Source organism: Crocodylus siamensis, chromosome 3 (assembly GCF_052110815.1).
Source record: "Crocodylus siamensis isolate JL-2025a chromosome 3, ASM5211081v1, whole genome shotgun sequence".
Taxonomy (NCBI): Eukaryota; Metazoa; Chordata; order Crocodylia; family Crocodylidae; genus Crocodylus; species Crocodylus siamensis.
In genome coordinates, this window is record NC_143397.1 from 187,882,431 (window position 1) to 187,905,775 (window position 23,345).

The following is a 23,345-nucleotide window of genomic DNA, read 5'->3' on the forward strand; positions in this document are numbered from 1 at the left end:
TTGTATTTTAGCTGTCGCTTCCAAAAGACCTTTTACTTTCAAGTAAAAGTCATCACTTTTTTATTTTATTTTATTTTTTTAAATGAAACCAACTTCTGCTTCTATTTCCAACTGGATTTGACTCAATTTATATGAAAAACGGCATCTGGTCGACACACAATAAAAGCAAAAAATTAATCATCATACCAATACTACTTTTGCCAGACACCAGAAATATAAATTAGCTTAAAAATTAAAACAACACCTTCTTATACTAAGCACTACTTTCCTTCCCCACCCTTCTAAAAATGAATTACATCTCTGGTAAGCAGAGTGGATAAAAATAAAGTATTTTTATTAAAATCTTCTATTTTTTATTTAAATTATAATTACCTTTTCCTTTTCAAAAATATACCAGCTTAAACTGAAAGTTGAATATAATACAACATAGGATAAGGTATAAATTTAATACAATTTATTAAAATAATAATGTTGAGGCAATGAGCCTGTTCTAAAAACTCTGGAGATAAAGACAGATAGTCTTCTTTACAATAATGATGTGGGAAGATCCAACTTCAAGCTTTAAAGATATGGCACTATTTCATATATTAGGGCACGGGTGGGCAACTGATTTTATCCAGCCCGTGGGTAGGCAGTGGTGCCATACAACAGGCCCTAAGCAAGCCATGCTCGGGCCCAGGCCTCTGCTGGGCAGGCAGTGGGTTGAACCTCTGCTTGAGCTATGGGGAATGCTGGGTGGAAGCAGCCCTGCCTGTGTGTCCATCTGGCAGTCTGGGAGATAGAGTCCAGCCCGCACAGGGCCTGTGGGGCCAGACTGCATCTCCCATGAGCCATGGAGGACATAGGCAAAAGCAGCTCCACACACGTGCCTGCCCATGACTGCGTGGCACCAGCATAGGCCAAGGCCTGAGCATGGCTCACCCAGGGCCTGCTGCACAGTGTCAGATAGACAAGTGGGGCTGTTTCCACCCAGCATCCCCCATGGCAACTGGGAGATGCAGTTGGGCCCCACAGGCCCTGGGCATCACCTGTCAGAAGAGACCGTGGCCTGAACACAATTCGCCTAGGGCCTGCGGAGCCAGACTGCATTTCTCAAGCACCACAGGACATGCTGAGCAGAAACGGCCCTACTCACCCAGGACCTGCTATGCAGTGCCGGGTGAGCCATGCTTGGGCCCTGGTGACTCCAGCTCTGGCTGCCCCATGGTGCTAAGTGGGCAGGCTGAACTGCTTCTGTTCAGCGTCGCCTATAGCACCAGCAGAGGCCAGTCTCTGCCCCACTACCTATGGGGGATGGAGCCTGGCCACAGGCCTCTATGCTGTCCTGCCCTGTCCCACCAGCAGGGTTCCTGGGAGCCACAGAGTCTGGGGAGGTGTGTGCATACACATGCATGCCAGTAGCCCTGATAGCAGGGCAGGACAGCACCGAGGCCCATGGCCACGCTCCATACCCCACCTCCCAGCTGCGGACGTGGCTAGCAGATGCCACCTCTGGGCAAGGTGGGGGGGGAGGGGGTAGGACATGCTACAGCCCCAGACAGGCTTATGTTCCCACTGCTGTTCTGGCAGCAGCTGTGGTCTGACTGTAGAGAGCGCATGTGCACATATGCATATGCTCACATGTTTGTGTGCATGGCCCTCAACACCTGACCAAAACTCGTTAAGTGGCCCTCCACCCCAAATAATTGCTCACCCCTGCATCAAGGGATGCAGGCTCGATACTTCTGGATGCAAGGATTAGCTAAGCCACAGATATTGGAACCTGGCCTCTGACTCCAGGAGACAATCATGGGTACTCCTTGATCAGGATTACCCACTGAGCCCACCTGGGTGGTGTCAAATGCTTGTTTTGCCTAAGTGCCTGGTAGCCCGAGTGAAACAACATTATGAAAAATGCTTCTCAGAAGGCAAAAGAAAATCAGAACTTGTGGTGGAAGCGACATCTTTTATCAGACCAACTTGATATTTGCAAAATATTTCAATGGTCTAATAAAAGATATCACCTCTGCCACAAGTTCCCATTCCTTTTGCCTGTAGACCAATATGGCTACAACCTGTGCATCTCAGGAGGCAATGAACCGCCTGATGGTGATGTGGACATGTTCGAGTTAATCTGGACCAAATGGTTAGTAAACTTTCTATTTCTGAATCATTTTTATGGACTGCCTACCACATATTGCAATACTGGTAAATTTATGGCAATAATATTAGTTATTCTGGACTGATTACTTATGAACTTCAAAACATGCGTGTTCAAAATCATAGTATCGTAGTACTTAGGGTCGGAAGGGACCTAAACAGATCATCAGGTCCAACCTGCTGCCCTGGGCAGGAATGGGTGCTGGGATCATATCACCCCAGCCAAATATCTGTCCTGCCTCCTTTTGAAGACCCCAAGGTAGGAGAGAGTACCACTTCCCTTGGGAACCAATTCCAGAGCCTGGCAGCCCCAACTGTAAAGTAATGACTCCTAATGTCCAGCCTGAACTGTCTCTAACAATTTGGGGTTGTTATTCCTAGTAGCCCCAGGTAGTGCCCAGGGGAACAGAACCTCCCCCAATTCTCGCTGGTCCCCACTGGTGAGTTTGTAAACCACCACCAGATCCTCTCTTAGCCTTCTCTTGCAGAGGCTAAATAGATTCAGGCCCTTTTTGTAGGGCCTGCCCCGCTGCCACTTGACCAAGCGAGTGGACTTCCTCTGGACCCTCTCAATGCTAGCCACATCCCTCTTGAAGTGCAGTGCCCAGAACTGTATGCAGTACTCCAACTGTGGCCTGAGCAATGCCGCATAGAGGGGAAGTGTCACCTCCCCGGACCTGCTTGTGATACATCTGTAGATGCACAAGGTGCAGTTAGCCTTACTGACTGCTTCCTCACATTGGCAGCTCATGTTCATCCTGGAGTCAACAATGACCCCAAGATCTCTTTCTGCCAGCATGGTGACAAGAAGGGTGTTCCCCAGCTTACAGGTGTGTTGCTGTGATAGGCGTGCTAAATTTGTGGGGGTATCTATCAATTATACATGTTTAATACCATGCTTGCACTTTTAAAATGAGTAAAGATATCCCATGCAGAATAAAAGTTTTAATAGGAATTTCTGAATTTTAGAATAAAACTATAAATATAAAACAGCTTGAAAATATTAAAATTAAAAAGACTTTAAGTAGAAGATAACCTTATGATTTATCGAATGTTTTCCCTATATAACTGGGTTTGGAAAATATTTAACCAGTGTTTCAATAAAAACATTTGCTGTAGGAGATTTACAACCTCCGTCTCTCAGGTCCATCTTAGACCTAAGGTATTATGAATGGCCATTATCTGGAATCTCAGAATCATTTACTGTTACTAACAGCAGTACTGCAACTAAACACACCTTTGACAGCAAATTAACTGTATTCAAAGAGACATTTGCTCCATTATCAGGTATAACTACACAGCATTACTGGAGCTGATGGACTACCTGCTGAAATACTCAAGCAGAGAGGAGAGGAGCTCACAACACAGCTCCAAGACCTCATCTTAAGGATCTGGAGTGAGAAGGAAATCCCAATGACCCCAGGATAGTGACAATCTTCAAGAAAGCAGACATGACAATGTGAAAACTACAGGAGGGATTGCCTTGTTGTCTACCACAGGAAAGATCATTGTACAAACCCTCCTGAAACATCTCCTTCCATTTGCTGAAAAGCTCATCCCGGAATTTCAGTGTGGGTTTAGAGCAGCTGTTCTGAACCTTTTTCAGCTGGCATATCCCTTGGTCTCAGAGTGAGAATTTCAAATTGTCAAGACCTTTTTTAGGTCCTTTGACCTGTGTTAAGACAATGTACAAAATGTATCTCACGTACACCCAATGAAGCTTCATGTACCCCCCAGTTCAGAACCACTGGCTTAGAGCATCAAGAGGCACAACTGACATGATCTTCACCCCTCGCCAGCTGCAGAAAAAATGCTGGGAACAATATAAAACCCTCTATATGACTGCCTGTGACTTCACAAAAGCCTTTGACTGTGTTAACTGAAAAGTCCTGTGAAGGATTCTTCTGAAGTATGGATGCCCACCAAAAAATTCATCACCATTCTCTGCCTGCTTCATAATAGCAAGTGAGCAGTGGTTCTCAGCAACAGATCTATCACAGATCCCTTTGAGGTTAAGATAGGACTTAAGCAAGATGGGACTTAAGCAAGGCTCCATCACTCCAACACTTTTTTCGACGTTTCTTACCACAATGCTACATCTGACCACTAAAAAGTTTCCAATCCAAGTAGAGCTAAACTACCAAAAGGATGATAAAATTTTTAATCTAACTATGAGCCAAAACCAAGACCACCCCAGCCTCAATCATCAGGCTCCAGTACACTGATGATGCTGTAGTATGTGCTCACTTGGAAGCAGAACTTCAGGCAACTGTCAACGTCTTTACTAACGCATACAAGGCTGACACTGATGAAGAAATCCAACATCGCCTTAAAAGCGCAAGTGTAACCTTCAAATGACTGAGGAAACAGTTGTTCGAAGATTGCAACATCAGTTCTGAAACCAAGGTAATGGTTTATCAGCAGCTGTGATTGCCACCTTATTGTGCAGAGCTGAGATGGGGACAACATACAGTAGAAACCTCAAGTTGCGGGAGAAGTACCATCAATGCTGCCTGCAGAAGATCCTTTGAATCCAGTGGGAAGACAGATGCACCAACATTAGCATCTTCTCAGAAGCAAACACCACAAGCATCAAGGCAATGATCACTGGACATCAACTTTGCTAGGCTGGCCATGTCATCTGGCTGTCCAACTCCCAAAACAAGTTTTATTCTCCCAGCTTAGTCAAGATGTACACTCAAGAGGACAGCAGAAAAAGCCTGTTATGTTATTTAACTGGACTTGCCTCCTCTCCCCCTCTGCCCAGTCAAAGTGCTCCAAGAGCTGGGAGCAGCTGTGTCAGAGCTGCTGTGTCATCAATTATTCATAGAAAATTAGGGCATCATTTTTGCCATCTTTTTGCTGCCTCCCCTCTCCTCCCCCCACTGCTGATTGGCTAAGCATTCCTGGCAGCCCTGCCCCTTGCTGCTGATTGGAGTGGCAGAGGGGCAGGTACACACAACAGGCAGCCCTCTCACGTGATCAGTGAGGGGTGGGAGGGAGTTGCGCCATCTCTGCTGCTCCCCTTCATGCCAGCAGCTTTTCACTCCCTGCCCCAGGCTGTGAAACTAGACTGTAGTGGCCTCAAGGATCACTGGCTTCCACTAGGGAGCCTACATTTTATTTTTAGGATTTTTTTTCCTAGCAACTCCATGCCAAAATTGTGGGCATCAACATTTTTGCAGAGTTTACAGAAACCACTTTTTTCATGGTTTCTGCAAAAAGTGAGAAGTCATGAATAGGGTAGATCCCTACAGATAATTCTGCAAGTGTAGCAAATATGAAACTTAAAGTTAATGAAGAAAACCTGAAACTTATAAGGTTTTTAGTGGTCATCACTTAAGTTCCATCTTGCTTAAGTCCCATCTTAACCTCAAAGGGATCTGCAATAGATCTGTTGCTGAGAACCACTGCTCATTTAATGCATCTTTTACTCAAAGATTTAAATTCTCCAGGAATAAAGGAAAGTGCTGAAATCACAAAATACTTGTCTAACTGTACCAGCAGGCTTCTGCTTCACTGAAGAGATCTGGGGGACCCAAGCTAATTTTCCCTAAGATGTATGATGGAATTTAGTGCTTTGCTACTTCAAGCTATTTATTAAGAACTGGCCTATTCTGATGATCACCTGTGAAGAAAATAGTAAAAAAATTAATGGAAGTCTCACATGAGACTAAAGAAAAATGAAGAATATATGCTGAATACACTAAAACCTATTTCTAGATTCTTGGACAAACTATAGAAAGATTGCTGCTATACTGTCGATAGCTGTTAAAATTTAGAAAGAACTTCAAAGAATATTGAAGAAAGAAATACCCAACAGCCCAGTTAAATTTCTGGCAGTAAAGAAGCAGATGGATCAAGCACTTAATCCATCTCATTTTCTTCCCAATATTCTTAATTCATAATACTAGGGTAGATACCTAACTGCCAAAGAGGAAAAATGCTGCTATGACATGGGCATCTACTAATCACCTATCAGTTGTGCCAACCATTATAAATTTCAGGGCCACAGGTAAACCACTCAAGCAGTACATGTTCGCTGAGAGTGTTTTAAAGACAGTCACACCACAGAACTGGTAGAAGTCACAGCAGCACCTGGAACCAGAATTTTTTGAAGTCAGTAACCACTTCTCAAGGTGCAGAAAGACTATTTTCTTCATTTGGTCTCATACATTCAAAGCTGAGAAATCAACTGGGAGTTGAAAAAGCAGAAAAAAACCTTGTTTTTCTCTTTCAGTCTATGCATAAAAGGGAAAAGGGATGAGATTTATGAATTCTAAAACATGAAGGTATATTTTTTTAAACTTAAAGTTATTTTTGAAACTGATTCGTCTCATTTGGAAGAGAACAAGGCAAATACAAACTTAAGGTCAAATTACTTTCACCCATGCATTTCAGAAGCATTTCCCCAAGGTGACTTGAAATAACTGGTTTAAATTCACTAACCACAGCTGATACTTCTAATACTACAGTTAATACTACCGTTTAATAATTTAGTTGCAAATATCAAACATGCTAAAAGTTTCCTTAGCCAAAAGCTGAAGTTTCATAGTTTCTAGGGTCGGAAAGGACCCGAATAGATCATCTAGTCCAACCCCCGGCCATGGCAGGAAAGATTACTGGGGTCAAACAACCCCAGCAAGGTGTTCATCTAACCTCCTCTTAAACACCCCCAGGGTAGGAGCCTGCACCACTTCTCTTGGAAGCTGGTTCCAGACCCTAGCCGCCCTGACCGTGAAGTAGCACCTCCCGATATCTAGCCTAAATCTACCCTCTGCCAGCTTGTGACCATTATTCCTGGTCACTTCTGGGAGTGCTCAGGGGAACAGGGACTTCCCCAGTGCCTGCTGATCCCCCCTGACTAGTTTATAACAGGCCAATAGATCCCCCCTCAGCTTTCTCTTGTGGAGGCTGAACAGGCTCAGGTCCCTTAGCCTCTCCTCGTAGGGCCTGCCCTGCTGCCCCCTGATCATGCGAGTGGCCCTCTCCATGTTCTCCACATCCCTCTTGAAGTGCAGCATCCAGAACTGGACGCAGTAGTCCAGCTGTGGCCTGACCAGTGCCGCATAGAAGGGGAGTATCACTTCCTTGCACCTGCTCGATATGCATCTGTGGATGCATGACAAGGTACGGTTGACCTTCCTGACTGCATCCCCACACTGTCGGCCCATGTTCATCTTGGAGTCAATGATGACTCCAAGATCCTTTTCTGCCTCTGTACTGATAAGAAGGGAGTTCCCCAGCCTGTAGGTATGGTGTTGGTTCTTCCTCCCCAGGTGCATTACTTTGTACTTGTCAGTGTTGAATCCCATCCTATTCTCATGCACTCACCCCTGTAACCTGTCTAGGTCCGATTGCAGCCTATTCCTCCCTTCTAGCATGCCCACATCCCCCCACATCTTAGTGTCATCAGCAAATTTCAACAGGGTGCTTTTTACCCGCTCATCCAAGTCACTGATGAAGATGTTGAACACTGCAAGCCTGAGGACCGAGCCCAGTGGAACCCCACTGCCCACATCCCTCCAGGTCAAAAATGACCCATCCACCACCACTCTCTGGGTGCGGCCCTCCAGCCAGTTGGCGACCCAATTGACTGTGAGGGTGTCTACACCACAGCCCCCCAGTTTCTTAATGAGAACAGGGTGAGAGACAGTGTTGAAGGCCTTCCGAAAGTCCAGGACGACTATGTCCGCTGCTACCCCTGCATCTAATGATTTGGTGATCTGATTATAGAAGGCCACCAGGGTGGTCTGACAGGACCTGCCACTAATGAACCCATGTTGGTTGCCCCTAATCATGACCTCCCCTGCTGGCCCCTTGTGGACATGTGCCACAATAATTCTCTCAAACAGCTTGCCTAGGATCAAGGTAAGACTAACTAGCCTATAGTTTCCCGGGTCCTCCTTCCTCCCCTTTTTGAAGATGGGACCACGCTGGCCCTCTTCCAGTCCTCTGGCACCACACCAGTGCACCACGAATGCTTATAAAGCCATGCCAGGGGTCCTGCAATGACCTCAGCCAATTCCTTTAGTACTCTAGGGTGGAGATCATCTGGACCAGCTGACTTGAATGCACCGAGTCCCTCCAGAAGTTCCCTAACTAGTTCCTCACTAACCCTTGGCCTAGGTGTGCCTCCCCTGGGGCCTGAGGGGGGCCCAGCGGGGGAGGGGGGGTGACTGTTCCAGTCCCTGCTTAGGAAAATAGTGGCAAAGAAATTGTTAAACAAGTTGGCTTTGTCATCTGGCGTGATGGCCAAATTTCCTAATGTGTCCTGCAGGGGCCCCACATTACCCGGAACCCTCTTTTTACCCACTATGTATTTAAAGGAGGGCTTCTTGTCTTGTTTAGCAAACAAAGTATTGTTTGCTAAACATGAAATGCTGGTTTTGTGAACTTAATTAAATTCAAGTTGCTATCTTAATGCAGATTGATACAAATGTGTTCAATAAGTTAATCATCTAGTGATTATTACACCATTTTACAGTATACTAAAAAGGTAGGATTCTAACAATCCAAATATGTTAGGGGGAAGGGGAGGGTGTGGTATGTGTATGTGTGTGTGCATGCACAGACCCCACCCCGCCCAAGAAACATATGTACCAAATCTACTGTAAAAAATATATTTAGTTCTAAATCAACATGTTTTGATATATCAATCAATGACAATGCTACAATGTGAAAAACTATAATAATTCTTCCGCCTCAAGGAATATTTTTACAACCAAGATGAATCCACTTCCCTCAATACTTCATCCTTTGACAACATCGAAAAAAAAAAAAAATCAACCCCCCAAAAACATCAGACTGCATACCTCACAGTGGACAAAATTCTAACCTTGACCACTATATTGACTGCTTCCAGGAAAGAATGATCAATGAAATAATCAACCAACACACTCCACCATAACAACATCTCCCCCCTCAGAGAGAAGGGCCATAGAATCTCCAAGATCCAACCACCAAATAGTAATAGAACCAGCAGATAAAGGAGGAGCTATAGTTATCCTTAACCTTGAAGGCTACATAAAGGAAGTTAACAGACAACTCTGACACCACCTACTACAAAAAAGTAGAGGAAGATCTAACTCCCCTTTGTCACGCTGCTGTCTGATCACAGCACAAGGGACCGGAACAGAGGGGTTAGAAGGGCCGATTAGCTCTCTATGGGACGGTTAACGCGAGTCCAGCTCACGTCACCCGAAGAGACTGGAGGTGAGGAGATAGTCATGGAAGCGAAGAGTAGGCGAAGGTAGAAGTTTATTTACTCACAGTGAGTGTTGAGGAGAGACACAAGATGCCGAGAAGTAAACTGCTAATCATGTCGGGGCTGGTGATGAAGCGACGTTCGGTGGTTGCTAATCATGAACGGGAGGCGAAAGCTAGGTGATCAGGCTAGCATCCCTTGTGATAATCGAAGCAGGTGATGAATGACCTCGCTTGGGTGCGGCTGTGCGCTCCCTTATATCACTCAGGTGACATGCTCAACAGTGAGCTGGCTGTTTTCACCTATCACCTCTCAAGGTTCTGTGTCCGGCCTTATTTCGCACTGCAGACTAGCTGACCTCACCTATGTTGGTGACACTCTGATAACGGAAGTAATGGTATAGTAGTGTTTGTTTTACCCTTTTGTGATGGTTGCGGGGAAGAAGGGCGGGGCTCGCCATCTTGGTGCCTCGCGCATCAATGCCACCATAATATCACCTTAAAAGTCAGAACTACCATCAAATTATTTCCAGTGAAATACAAAAAAAAGCTACAGAGCTTGATTCCCCCCCCCACCTTTTTACATGCTGCCTACAATCCAAACAAGGGAACCCAGGCACACCTATCATATCCAACGACGTAACCCTGAGGAAATATCAGGTTTCATTAAATACATCCTAAAACCTCTTATTCCCCAAAGAGTGAGTTCTGTCAAAGACTGAACAGACTTTCTATGAAAAAAATTTAAAATATAGACTATCTTCCCAGCAACACCCTTTTAGCCACCATAGATGTTACCAGCTTATTGTGGCAAGGTGGGAATTCCCCAACCAGCCACAGTGCTAATCTCCCACCTGCCTCTGGGCATGCCACCCACCTCTCTCATCTGCCATGCCTTGGTGTTAAATGAGTAGGGTCTTAATTAGACAGGAGGTTGCCCTTAGAATGACCTGTTCTCCTGGGCTTATGTATGCAGCTCCAACCACCTCTGTACTGCATCCCAAGTCTCACAGATATTTCTAACAGCTGCATTCTGCTCCAGAACGAGGCCAAGCCCAACTCAGCATACTGTTAGGCCTCTCACGTTCTGCCCTATTACAGGCCACACTCATACCGCCTCCCTCTCTCTGACGCCTCTTCAGAGGCAGAGGTGCCTGTCCACAAGGGAGGACACATGGGAACCAAGGAAGACATCAATAAGGGATAGCCACAAAAGACCCTGAGGCTCATCTTGAAGGTTGGCATATGACCGGGGTATAGGGGAGGTTGGAGCCCTGCGGACATCTGCTGGGACACATGACAGCTCTGGAAGCGTCCTCAAAAGGGACCCCCTTGACTGAAGGACCATCTGAAGTCATGGCAGGCGAGTTTGGGGGATACCCCGAAGGTAATCTCCGGAGTCTACACGAGGTTCCTCAGTGAGCAAGGTCAGCTGCTCAAAGGTGGCGCACGAGCAAATCATCGAGCAGAGACAGGCACAGGCAACAAAACTGTCCCACAATATGCCAAACTTTTCATGAGCCAACTGGAAGAATTCTTCAAGGGGCTATACCATCAAGCCCATGATGTACTTGAGATATATCGATGCCATCTTCATCATTTGAAAATCTGCAATCTCCAATTGATTTCCATCAGAAATTCAATAATTATAACCCCTCCATCAGAGTCTCTCTTAAATACCCCAGAAACCAACATTTCCTTTTTAGAAACTATGATCCAGAATGGTAAAATACAGAACATCAGACATGTGGGGTGGAAAATTTTCCAGTGTTTTATTCTTCCCTGAGAAATTTTCCATTTCTAAAACTTCATTGTTTCATACTATTTGTTAGTAACTGTGAGGGAGTGGGGCCTAGGGAGTGGCCGTGTACTCCCTAGTGCCCCCTACCGTTACTCAAGGTGATTCAGCACCCTCTGGTTCTCACCCCCCATGTCTTTGATGAGTTAGTTCAGATGGGAGGCTGCCTTTATCCCCTGGTGAACGGTGTGAGTGTTAGTACCCCTACTCCGTATGGGGTGCCTCAGCACACCCCTGCCTTAAAGGCAATGCATGCCTCCTACCTCCCCTTCAGCAAGCCCCAAGCCTCACAGCTGTTTTCTGGACATTGTTTGGGTCCCTTGCCCTTTGGCGCCCTCTCCGGTGCCCCTTGGGCTCGTCCTGCCCTGGTACCCCTCTCTGGCACCCCCGGGCTTGTCACCCACCTGGCACCCCTGGGGCTTGTTACTCCCCGGCACCCCCCTCCAATCTACCTGGGCCTACCCACGCTGCTGACACCCCTCTACCGGCGCCCCTGGGTAGGTCACGTGGCTATCGCCCCTTTACCAGCGTCCCTGGGCTGGTTAAGCAACCTGCACCCTGATACCGGCACCCCTGGGCCGGTTAAGCAACCTGCACCCCGCTACTGGCGCCTCTGGCTTGCCGTGCCCAGGCCTCGCCCCAGAGGGCCTGTCTCTCAGGTTTTTCCCGCTCCTCGCCCTCTCTGGAGCCTCGCGCCCGCTGCCCCACTCTGGGGCCTGTGCCGCGCCTCTCGCGCCCGCTGCCCCACTCTGGGGCCTGTGCCGCCCTCACGGGCTGGGGTCCGAGACTGTGCTCACCGCGCCTCTCCGGCGCAAACCGCAATGTCCCACTGGCACCACTTGCTGTGCTCCCACTGGGCACCGGGAACCCCCAAGCTACTGGGGAGCCCTCGTGAGGCCTCCTCACACCCCTACAGCCTCACCCAGTCCTCCGGTGCTAACCATAACACAACCCGAGCCCAAACGGCTGTAACGAAACCAACAAAGAGCCTCCCCGCTCGTAATGCAAACTCCCAGCCCCCAGCAGGGCTTCCACCGTACCTCCCTTCAGGGTTCACTCCTCCCTGGCATCACTGCGGCCAGTCTGCAAGATAAGGCTGCAACCACCAACTCAGGCCGCTCAGCTCTCCCGCAGAGCTGTGGCTCCTGTGGCTGCCAGAGGGGAACTACTGGTCAGGTTCCAGCCTGGGCTGTTTATAAAGGCCCAGCCCTGCCCCCTTCTGGCCACCTGACCCACCTGGTTGCCCCGGCAACCGGCACCTGAGCTGCCCTGGTGATCGGCAGCTCTGTCAGTTTCAATCCCAGTCACGGGGCACCTATGTGACCCCGTGACAGTAACAATGAATGGATGCCAATACAATATCAGCCAAGCTTGGCAGTTTCAAAGTTTTAATCAATGTTTTTCAGGTAATTATCCCTAAGAAATGTGTGAAAGAGTATATATATAGTTTTTTGATTTGTAAACAGGAGGGTAAATACACCCGCACAATAATCCAAAGCAACCTATTTGGCAGTGCAGGTCAAATCTAAACCAAAGCACAGCATATCATGCACACTTCTTTGGGTGTGTTAAAATTAGCATGTCAACAGTAAATTTAAACAAACAATGGAAGGGAAGTACATGCTATTGTGTATTGTCTTTACATTTTCACAAGTATTCCAATTAATATAATTTCTTTCCACAAAGCTTTGAATTTGTTTGGATGTAACATTTAAACCACATTCAATGTGTTTTATTTAATTTTTTCCCTAATCAAATATTTCACTTCAAATACTTGTGGCTATTGGGACATAAAATTAACAGGGGATACATTTAGCAAACAAAGCTAAAAAAGTAAGTCAAATAAACATGCTAAATCAGACGGTGCTCTATTTAGGGAACAGGAAAATTTTCTAATTCAAAATTTTTCAGAAAACGCACATCTCTGCAGACCACCATATACAAGAAAACCCATGAACCAACATATATCTGAACAGAACCAGCAATAACCCTAAACATACCAAGAAAACTATACAGCCAAGCCCTCCAATACCACCAAATTTGCACTGAGAACACCTGCGATAGTCACCTCACAAATCTCAAAAGGGCTTTCACTCAAGGACACTCCTCCAGAAGAATTCCTGTAATATAATAGGAAAATCCACATGAATCACACACCATTATTTATGACATACCATCCCTCCCTGGAACCTATACAGAAAATCCTCAACCAATTCCACCCCATACTAGATGACCCAATTCTTAAAAAAGAACCACTCATCCTAGCCCTTAAATAAGCATCAAACCTCACCAATAACATCACCAGAAGGCAAACTTCCTATCGGCCAAAACTCACCGAATGGATCCAGACCATGCATGCCATGACAAGACATGTAAAATCTGTCAACATATCTCCACCACTCTCACAATAACTACACCCCACAACAGAACCATCAACATTCCTGGATCTTACACCTGCACCTCCAGAAATGTAACACATCTTATCCAGTGCACCAAATGCCCTGAAGGAAAATATGTAGGAGAAAGCGAACAACAACTGCGTGCCAAAATGAGCGCACACTGAAAATCTATCAAAGACAAAAACACTCAATCACCTGTGGAATTGTCACAAGATAACCACTCTCTCTCCACTCTAGCAGTTCTAATCCTCAAAGGGAATTTACAAAACACCTTTCGCAGATGGGCCTACAAACTTCACTTCATCAACCTAGTGGATACCAAAAATTATGGACTAAATGTAGACATTGGATTTATAGCACATTATAACCTGCCTAGCACCTGATACCCCAGGTAACCTCTCTACAATTTACCAGCTACATTTTATCACCAGGTCACCATTTCCCTTCCTCAACACCCCACTCCACCTGTTTCTCACCCATTCTCTCTCACCCTTCTGACCCTCAGTCACACATTTGTATTTTCATTGATCTGCAATCCTGCAGACTGACTTCTGGCTTCTATCCCATCCAGGAAAAGAAGAAAACAACTGCAGATACTTCCTCTGCCTGAAGAAGGGTGTTGTTGGTAGAAACCTCTAATTATCAATTTCCACTTCAAAATGCAAGCCAAAACTAACTTAAGAGTTTGGCCTGCCTTATGAGTGATCAAATGTATACCTGAGAGTGCTCCATAATTTTCATGTAGCCACAGAATCCTCAATTAGCTCATCAGATGTATGATTTATTGATACAGAAGTCATTTAAGTACCACCATCAGCTTTGCAGACTAACCTCAACAATTTACAAAGGAACTCCACATTATGAGGTATTTCATGCACTAGAATCAGTCCTTGAACAAGTGTACCTCAGAACTCTCATGTACAAGATGAACAACCATAATCTAGCTATGGCACTGTACGTATGGTTTTTATATGCCTTTCTCGCCTAGCTGGCACCAAATGCAATGAAACAACACCACAAAAATTAAAAGTAGAGAGCCTTAACCCCTTGTCTAGAGACAGAACTAACTCAATAAATCAGTACAAGTAATCAGAAATTGGTTCAAATCTGTAACACAACAGAAGTTCAGCACACAGAAACCACTTTCAAAATGGCCCAAACTAGTTTAAGATAAACCTGGATGTAGTATCAGACTTAATTAATTTATGTTAAATGGGTTTAGTGAATTTCTGTCCCAGATACCCTCTAGATTCAAGTTAACTCAGAGTCCCCCTGCATCCCAGGATGCTTTGTACCTCCCCCACAACCTCCCTCATAGGGCAGGCAGACTAGCCTTGGCCCAAACTATCTGTTCCAGCTGAGCAAGCACCCTTCAGCTTCTGGCCTGACGCACTGCAGGCATGTGGCTGCATTTTCAGAATCAAAAGTGAATGTCTGTTCACTTGCTTATCAGTTCAATCTACATAGTTTAGAGTAACCTGCAAAGACTGAATTGATTTGACCCTGGGCTTTTTGACTGTCTGTACTTGCTTCTTGCTGATGCATAATTGCTACTCAGTAAGTAATGAGTGTTAATTCTATGATGAGAACTAACAGCCAGGATCTTTCTTCACTCCACCATCAATTGAAGCTTAAAATTAAGTAGAGTTCCTGTTTATTCCTCATGTAACTAACTTGTTACTTTGCTTTATTTCCCTATAACACACACATTGCAGTGTTTGAGACAAAAACCTTACAACATAATCTCTCCTCCATACACACATGCACATTCTGATGCAACAATTACTTTTCTAACACTTCTAATTGTCTTTAGCCTTCTCCCCAAGTTTTCCAAGTATACACAACATTTTTTGCCCCAGTGTGTAAATTGATCATGACTAATACTCTGAACATATCCAGTTGGCCCCCAGAAAAACATTTTCAAGCAGCTACCTCCCTTGCTTCAGTGAAGAGATCCTCAGCACATAGATTCATTCATAAGTGTGGAATATTACATGACACAAAGAGATAAAGTAGTAGTCTTTTGGGTAAGCAGGTACACTATTTGGATATTTCAATGGGTAGTCATTGAAAAATCAAACAAACATGCTATGGCACGGTACTTAGCTTAAAAATCTGATACTATTTTTACAAGCTATGAGCCTGCAATACTTCAGAAGTGTTCAAAAAAACCGCCATAACAATACCAGTTTTACCTAACCCCAAAGAAAATAGGTAGTTTAAGTGTAAAAAGAATACCTATTTTTATTTCTTGTCCCCATCCTCTTAATATCTGAATGAAATACAGACTTGGGACTCAAATCCTAGGGTCTTCTCCCACCTGCTAGATACTTTTGAGCAATATACTTAAAACTGTCCTTAATTGTGGCATTTCCTTCATCATCCCTGATACAAAGATAATAAAATACTCTGGCTCCTGGCATGTGTTATATTTATCATGTGATTTACATGTTTATTGTGAAATACCTACCACACATTGAGACCATTTATCACATGATAAAATGGCCAATCAGTCACAGATTTGTTCCATATTTAAAATATGGAACATCTTGCTGGCTGACTTGTACTGTGAACATATGGTATGTTAAAAGTACTGCCATGCAGGCCAATAGGGCTTTAAGTGTCTCCACAAATGGGAGCCCCCTGCCCCCTGTGTTCAGGAACATCCCTGATCCCCAGCTGTCCCCACTCTGGCAGGTATACAACCAGCTGGATGCCGAATGTGGACCTGGGAGCTTGCCAATCCATGCCCACATGAAGCTGGCTGTGTATGCACCATTTCAAGGTATACACTGCAAGCAGCTATGAGTCAGGGACCTCTCCAGCCAAAGTAGGCATGTGTAGTCAGTTCTATGCCTAAACAGATGTATGACTAGTATCTAATGAATTTTAAATCACTAATCTCAGAAATCATGCATCCTGCCATACATGTCTGGCATGGCAGGCTCCATGATTTTGGGGATCTGCAATATTTGTCAGATCCCAAATGCACAACTGAATTAATGTCTACCAGTCACCTTTGAGATCTACAAACAATATGCAGAATAACATGCATAAAATGTATCCCCTTTTACATATAGGAAAAGGTACTGGGATGAAAAAGTATGCACGTCCATTTCTAAACGTTTCATTTCCCTCCTGTTTTGTTAAATATCTAACCACCACCAGCTTAGATATATGGCAAAACTACAACAACTACATGCGAGTTCATAATCTACTCAAAATACATAATATTCTGCAACCCTCCCTCCCCCCGCCGCCATCTTACTATTGTGGGTAACATTCTCCAACACAGATGTCAGTTATGCAACTAATCAAAACAATATCTGACAATTCAAGAAAATATTGCATTTCTATACCATGGAAATTTTCTAGTGGACTCATGTTAAGTATTGCCAACTACCATCTATACACCGAGTACCAGAAATGTCTGATCCAAAAAAGTTTTACCTGATAAAAAAAAATGGCTTGCTGAAAAAAAGTCTCTCACTTCATCACACAAAACAAAAATCAATAATACAAAGCACTCAGGTCTCAACATCATTTTATACAGACTAAAGAGTAATTCACAGTTGCTTAGAGACTTGCATGAACCAAGATGATCAACCTCAAAGCTGTTACACCACAATTAATCCCTTTCATCATAGTCTTGAAAAGCAAGAAAAACACTGAATGGACAAGGAGAATAACTTCACCCCCTTGGAGACAGCTCTTCCAAAACAAGGCTAGATCTTTAAGAGAAAGCATTTTGTAACCCTTCTGTGCATTACTGTTTAAAAGCAAACAGGACAAGGACATAAACCAAGCATAGAGACAATCTCTACCGTGAAGAGCCTACCATTTGAACAACAAACTGATAAAAACAACTTTCACTCTGAGACACAATGAAAAAAAATGTTAATATTCTTAATGGATTTAAAAAAAACAACCAAAAACCAGAAAAGAGTGGATCCCACCAATCCAGTTCCCAATAATAACCTGGAGTGAAGCCCAGGCTATTCACTATCATTATGTCACTAGAAAAAGAGAATAGAGCGCCATTTCTACCAGCATGTTTTCCTTAGATACATCTTTGAGGCTACTTTTTTCAAGTCAACACTGGCTAACAGATATTACCACATTTATCCAAATCCAAAACAATGCTTAATTTAAGACAGCCTCCCAATAATTAGATAATATAAATGTTCCATGTATATATTTGTTACAATTTTCCATGCACAGAATCTAAGTATTGGAAGGCTGACCTAAATTCACCCCTTCCCCACCACTGCAGAAAGGCAAACAGTGGCAGAGGGGCAAGCAACAGGGGAGTCAAGTGGCCTGACCTCTGCCCCTTGCACTGGGGGAGGGGTCACAGAATGAAACTAGTGGGTAATAACTCTTAAGCTAACTTTTCCACACATTGTTTAATTAAAGTGTGCAACTCACTGCCACCAGATGTTATAGAAACTGAAAGTTTTACCAGGTTCAAAAAAGGGACAGGACAAATTCTTGCAGTTGTGCATCAGTAGCTGTCGAGCACAAGGTTTAAGGGAAAAACCTCTGAATCAGAACTTCTTAGATCTTAAATGAAGGAGCTGCAAGCGGAAGAGCAGTAGAAAAAGCTGTGGTCAAACCCTGTTCACGCTTCATTTCAGCAGCCACTCTGTATGTGACACAGGCCTATTTGTTGTCTTAAAGGATCATGGGGTAGTGTCCACAAAGTAAGCTATTAGCTTCCCTTAAACAAGGAGAGTACTAAGAAGCAACAACTGATTTCTGGGGACAACTAAAGGCTTAACAGGGCTGAGACTGATGGTCAAAGATTAATAACTACTGTGCCAAGGAGGGACACCAAGTAGACCACACCAGATAGCATCCGCTGGCCTCTGAACAAGCATGTGCAACACTGAATACTGGCCAAGATGGACCTACATTCTGACCCAGTAAATTGCAGTTCTTATGTTCTTGCTGTCCATCTCCCACCACCTGACCTCTACCCGCTGTACAGTTGCTTGCTCTGTTGCTCAGGCCTACCTCCAGCCTGGGACAAAACCTGTGGTCCAGCCCCAGCCCAGCCATGCAGAAGTGGTTGCTGGCCAGGGCTGAAGCAACCGTGGGTTTCATACCCTGGGCTAGAGCAGGGCCATAGCCAGATGGTAAGCTGACAGTGCAAGGGGTAGGTGGAACCTCTGGGAGAAGCAACAGCAAGTGAGTAGATGGTGAGGTGGGATGGGGAGGAGAAAAGAAGAACAGATACTGTGGTTTCAAGTCCAACCCCAGGTCAGGGCCAGTCAGACCTGCAGCAACCACTTGCCGCCCAACCTTGTACTAGAATCAAAGATGAGAGGCTTCCTCCCCCAACCCTATGTTGAACAGAGTGGGGGGGGGGGAGAAGACTTATATTGGATTCAAGAAAATATCATAGATTGGTATAATGCTCCTCCATCCACCACTTACAGAGAGTGATTTTGTTTCTGTCCCTTCCCTATCTTCTTACTGCTCATTGTTTCTCCCACAACTCCCTGGACACTGTCCATGTGGTGGAAGAACGGCTATTACTTTTCCATTTTGGAGTCTCCAACCTTTATGAAAATCTTAAGTGTCTACTTTAATTGACTATTTAAGAGAAAGATGCAGAGCAAGCTGACATGACTTAATACCACCAATGGAAGTAACTGAAGTCTTGTTAAGTTTATCTGGCTGTTGTTCTTACATCTCTGAACAACTGGGGCACTCCTGATTTTTACAAACAGCTAATGAAAACACTATTTAAGTATGCAACCAATTTGCATTTGGAGAATTAAGAATGTGTAAATTATGCATGAGCAACATGCAGAGGCCTTTCACTCCCCCAGGGAGACTTCCTAGAATGTATACACCACAATGTACCTGCCATCAGTTTCACAGACACTGACATCAACTTAGTTAAAATCTTCAAGTTCTTGATACTTAAGAAAAAAGTTTTTGTATAAATTTAACGTTCTTTAAACATTTTATAGATTAGTTAATCATTCATAATAAAGTACTTGCTTAATACACACAGCGGTAGGACAAAGTGATCAGAAAACAAGAATGCATTATGCCAGGGGGTACTTGAGATGGCCCTAGGAAGTAAGCATGGACAGGCAGGGACGGAAAGCTGCCACACAGCATCCCGCACAGGCACCACCTGCGTGGCCAGACACAGGGGAAGCTCAGATGCAGCGACTGCCACTGCTCCACATCCAGCCTCATGCCACCCCTGCCACTCCACATCTGGCTGTGCACCACTACTCTTGCTCCATGCCTGGCCGCTGGGAGTACACTGATCCAAAAAGATTGAAAACGCCTCCATTATGCAGTCAGAAGATTGAGGATTCGTGTCCCTTCATGGCTGCTCAGCACTATAAAAAGCCAAGTTTTACAGTGATTATAGCACTGCACTTGGATTGAGATTTAGGATACCCGATGCAATTCTCCCCCTTGGTCACCCTGTTGGGTGGTTTTATCTGAATGACACCACTTCCCTGTGCTTCAGTTTGCCTACCTTCACATGGGAATAAATAAAAGGATTGTATTTTATAAAATGTTTTCATACCTATTGATAAAAAGGTCTCCGAGAGCTGCGTCAGAATTACCCCTGCCATGAGAACATAGACAAAGTTGGCACCCTGACAAACAGTGACAAAGAACATTGACATATCCACAAAAACACCTCTGCTATTGCATAAGAAGTAATCTACTCAACCCAGCTCAGCTCCCACAAACACCTGAGCCCATGCTTAACTAATGCATGTTACCCCAAGGTCACCGCAGATGCCTTTGAACCATTAGGACCTTTACTTCCAAAGATAACAGCTGCATTCTACGTGTCAAGTAAAAGGCTACAACAGCCTGCTAGTAAGTCTGGTTGAAAAGAAAGGAAAAGGAAGTCACTGCTCTTACAAAGGCTGATATTTCAAAACCCCCAGTAAGTGCATATTACAGCTGTTGAATGGCAAATGCAACAGGGGTTGTAAAAGTCTCCTCGGGTCCTAGTCAGATGCACTCCTGCAAGCGCTAACAGAAGAAGCAACCAGAGGGCAAGTGGCCGATCCCACTCCCAAAGGAACCGAAGCTAGAACCTCAAGTCACCCGAAGGGGCCTCGGCGCACAGTTGTTTTGTTTGGCTCCTGCGAGAAGTGAACAACACTGGAGCAGGGACAGGCTGAGTCATTCCTGGTAGTAACTTTGCTGGCAACTCCCCTTGCCAGGACGGACCCAGCGTGTGAAGAACGGAATGAGTATGGGGGGGAAGGGGTGCGGATATACCCGGCCGGACCTGCCCCGCACCCCCTAAACAGGCTCCTTCTGACCCCCCCTCCTCCGGGAGCTCTTTGTCTCCGCTGCCCATGGCAGCGCCCCCGGGAGGTCAGCCCCTCCCCCACCCGCCGCGGGGAGTGCGGACGGTTAGAGCCGTCCAGTCCAGCCCAGCCCAGCCCGGCCCGCACTTACCCGGCGGCAGCGGCCCCGGAGGCGCTGAGCGGGTGCGGGCGCCCGGCGGCAGCCGCTCCGCGCGGCGTTACGTGAGGCAGCAGCGCCGGCCCCGGCCCCGGCCCCAGCCCCAGTGGCGAAGAGAGAGCGGGGGGAAGGGCGGCAGGAGAGGTCCAAGCGCAGTCGCCGCCGCTGCCGAGGTTTGTTATTGTCGTCACTCGCTTCCGCCGCGCTGCATGCTGGGAACAGCCGGCCGAGAGGCGGAACCATAGAGAGGCCGGGACAGAGCGGGCCGCTGGTGGGCGGAAGTGGGCCCATGGTGATAGCCTGGGAGACCCCGCGTACCACCAAATCCTGACTTGGCGCGTGGTGGCTGGGGTAGGGGGCGTCGCGGCCCGGCCCTGGGATCGGTTCCTTCCTGGCCCTCCACCGCAAAGACCCTGCCTGCAGGGGGTGGCTCTGTCAGGTTACCACCAGCCGAGCAAGGGGCTGCCCCCTGCAGACTGCCACCATCACAGAGCGATATCGTGAGTTGGCCTGGGCCCTGGCCCATCATGAGTGTGAGTTCCTGAAAGCTCACGCTCTGAGTTAGTGTAAGGGACAAATCCCCCCTGCTTTCTGCCTCAGCTGAGACGAACGAGGGGACTAAGTCCCTCTCCCCCTTTAAGAAATGAAACGAGGCATTGCCGTGCACTTGCCTCCTGCTTCTTGCTGGCCAGCACAGGGATTTGTGCTCCAAGTGTCCCCAAAACTACCTTCTGGATTTGGAGTCAGAGAGTCCACAAGTACTTTGTGAAAGACCATTACAACTGTGCACTATTATAAACCAGCTGGGTTACACTGGCTGAGGCCCAAGGACCAGGTCAAAGGACTTTCAGCATGCCAGGTTACTGTGCTCATGAGAAATTCCACCTTTGAGCAATGGCTTCAGTAAAGCTATGACTACAACAGCCGGGTTAAGCAGTGCCGTAGCAAGTGGGGGAAAGGGGGCAACTGCCCTGGGTGCCGAAGCGAAGGGGTGCAACAAGGGCTGCCCAGGCACGGTGGAGCTATGAACCACTCATTTGTGGGGGATAGCACCTCCTGCCACTGTGTGCACACCTGGGGAAGCATGGGGGGGGGAGGGGCGTTCCCCCCCCTCCAGAAATCTGCGTGAGGTGCAGGTGGGCTGCTGCTGCAGGTTTTGGCCCAGGCGCCAAACTTCTTGCCGTGGTACTAGGCTCAAGATTATAGACACAAACAAAAGTACTTGGAACTGTACCAATAAAGAGAACAGGGTCTATAAAGTCTCAGCTGGTTTAGTTATTTTGGAGCCAAAATGAACAGGCTCCAAATACTAAATCAGTGTCCTGCACATGATTAATGTCTTCACTCACTGGTATCTTTATTGTGGCAGGCTGTCCAAACATGGGATCCAGAGCCATCCCTAGAGGTGTCCGGCGTATCAGTCTGTGCAGGGCCCAGGGAAGGGTGGGGAAGAAAGGTGACAAGTGGCTGGAGCTAGTGGCACTCAGCAGTGGTGGTGCATGGCAGCCATGGTGAGGCCTATACAGCACTGTCCACAGGCCCCACCAAAGCACAGGGCCCAGGGCAGTTGTCCCAATTCCCCCTCCCCCCCGGGACATCACTTATGGGATCAATGGGTCCTCATTTGGACACAGGCCAAGTTTCCTGGGGCAGATGGCAAGGTTGGATTTCATGAAAACAAGTATCAGTGTTTAAAAACTGCACAACAAAGCCATTTCTTCACTGGACTTTCTTACCCTTGGTGAGTTAAATCTACACTTATCCACACCTGCTCAAGAGTACATAGTTTCTAAATTTGCATTCCGTACATGCTTTCAATCTATGAATGTCATCGATACATTCAGGGGTGATGCATAGCAGGTACACGGGTGCACGTACCCCCCCTGAGAGCACTGGTGAGTTGAGCTTGCCACTTAGGCGACAGACAGGAGTGCCGATGCCCTTCTGCAAGTGCCAGCTGGGGAGTGGAGCACCGCGGCACTCCCAGAAGCAGCTGCAGCCACTTCCGGAAGCGATCGGCTGTCTCACGATCAGCCGCGGGGGAACCGCCACCAACCCCAGTCAGTGAAATTGGCCAAGGGGGGCCTTCCCTCCTGGTTGGCAGGATTGGCTGCAGGGGACCCCCCAGTCAGCAAGATTAGTGATGGGGACACCCCCCCCAGGCACTAACTGGTTGCGGGGGGAAGGGAGGGGGCACGTGCCCCCTCTGACTAAGGCGGCACCAATTGCCCACAGACACATTAAGAAATCTGAAGCTGGTAAACAACAAATCTGGAACAATTCTACACCACAACACTTTAAAGACTGCTTATCCCTTAGTGCACAGGATAGGCCTTCACCCT

General features: G+C 46.3%; 1 protein-coding gene across 4 annotated transcripts in view; it reads right to left on the minus strand.

The window, feature by feature from the left end:
• RB1CC1 (RB1 inducible coiled-coil 1) overlaps window positions 1–21,202 on the minus strand; it is a 152,233-nt gene extending 131,031 nt beyond the window's left edge. For all 4 annotated transcript variants that reach the window (XM_090039959.1, XM_090039957.1, XM_090039956.1 and 1 more), the window contains exon 1: window positions 20,998–21,202. The gene's annotated coding sequence lies outside the window, so the exon portion shown is untranslated. The remainder of the gene's footprint in view (window positions 1–20,997) is intronic.
• Window positions 21,203–23,345: the final 2,143 nt, after the last annotated feature.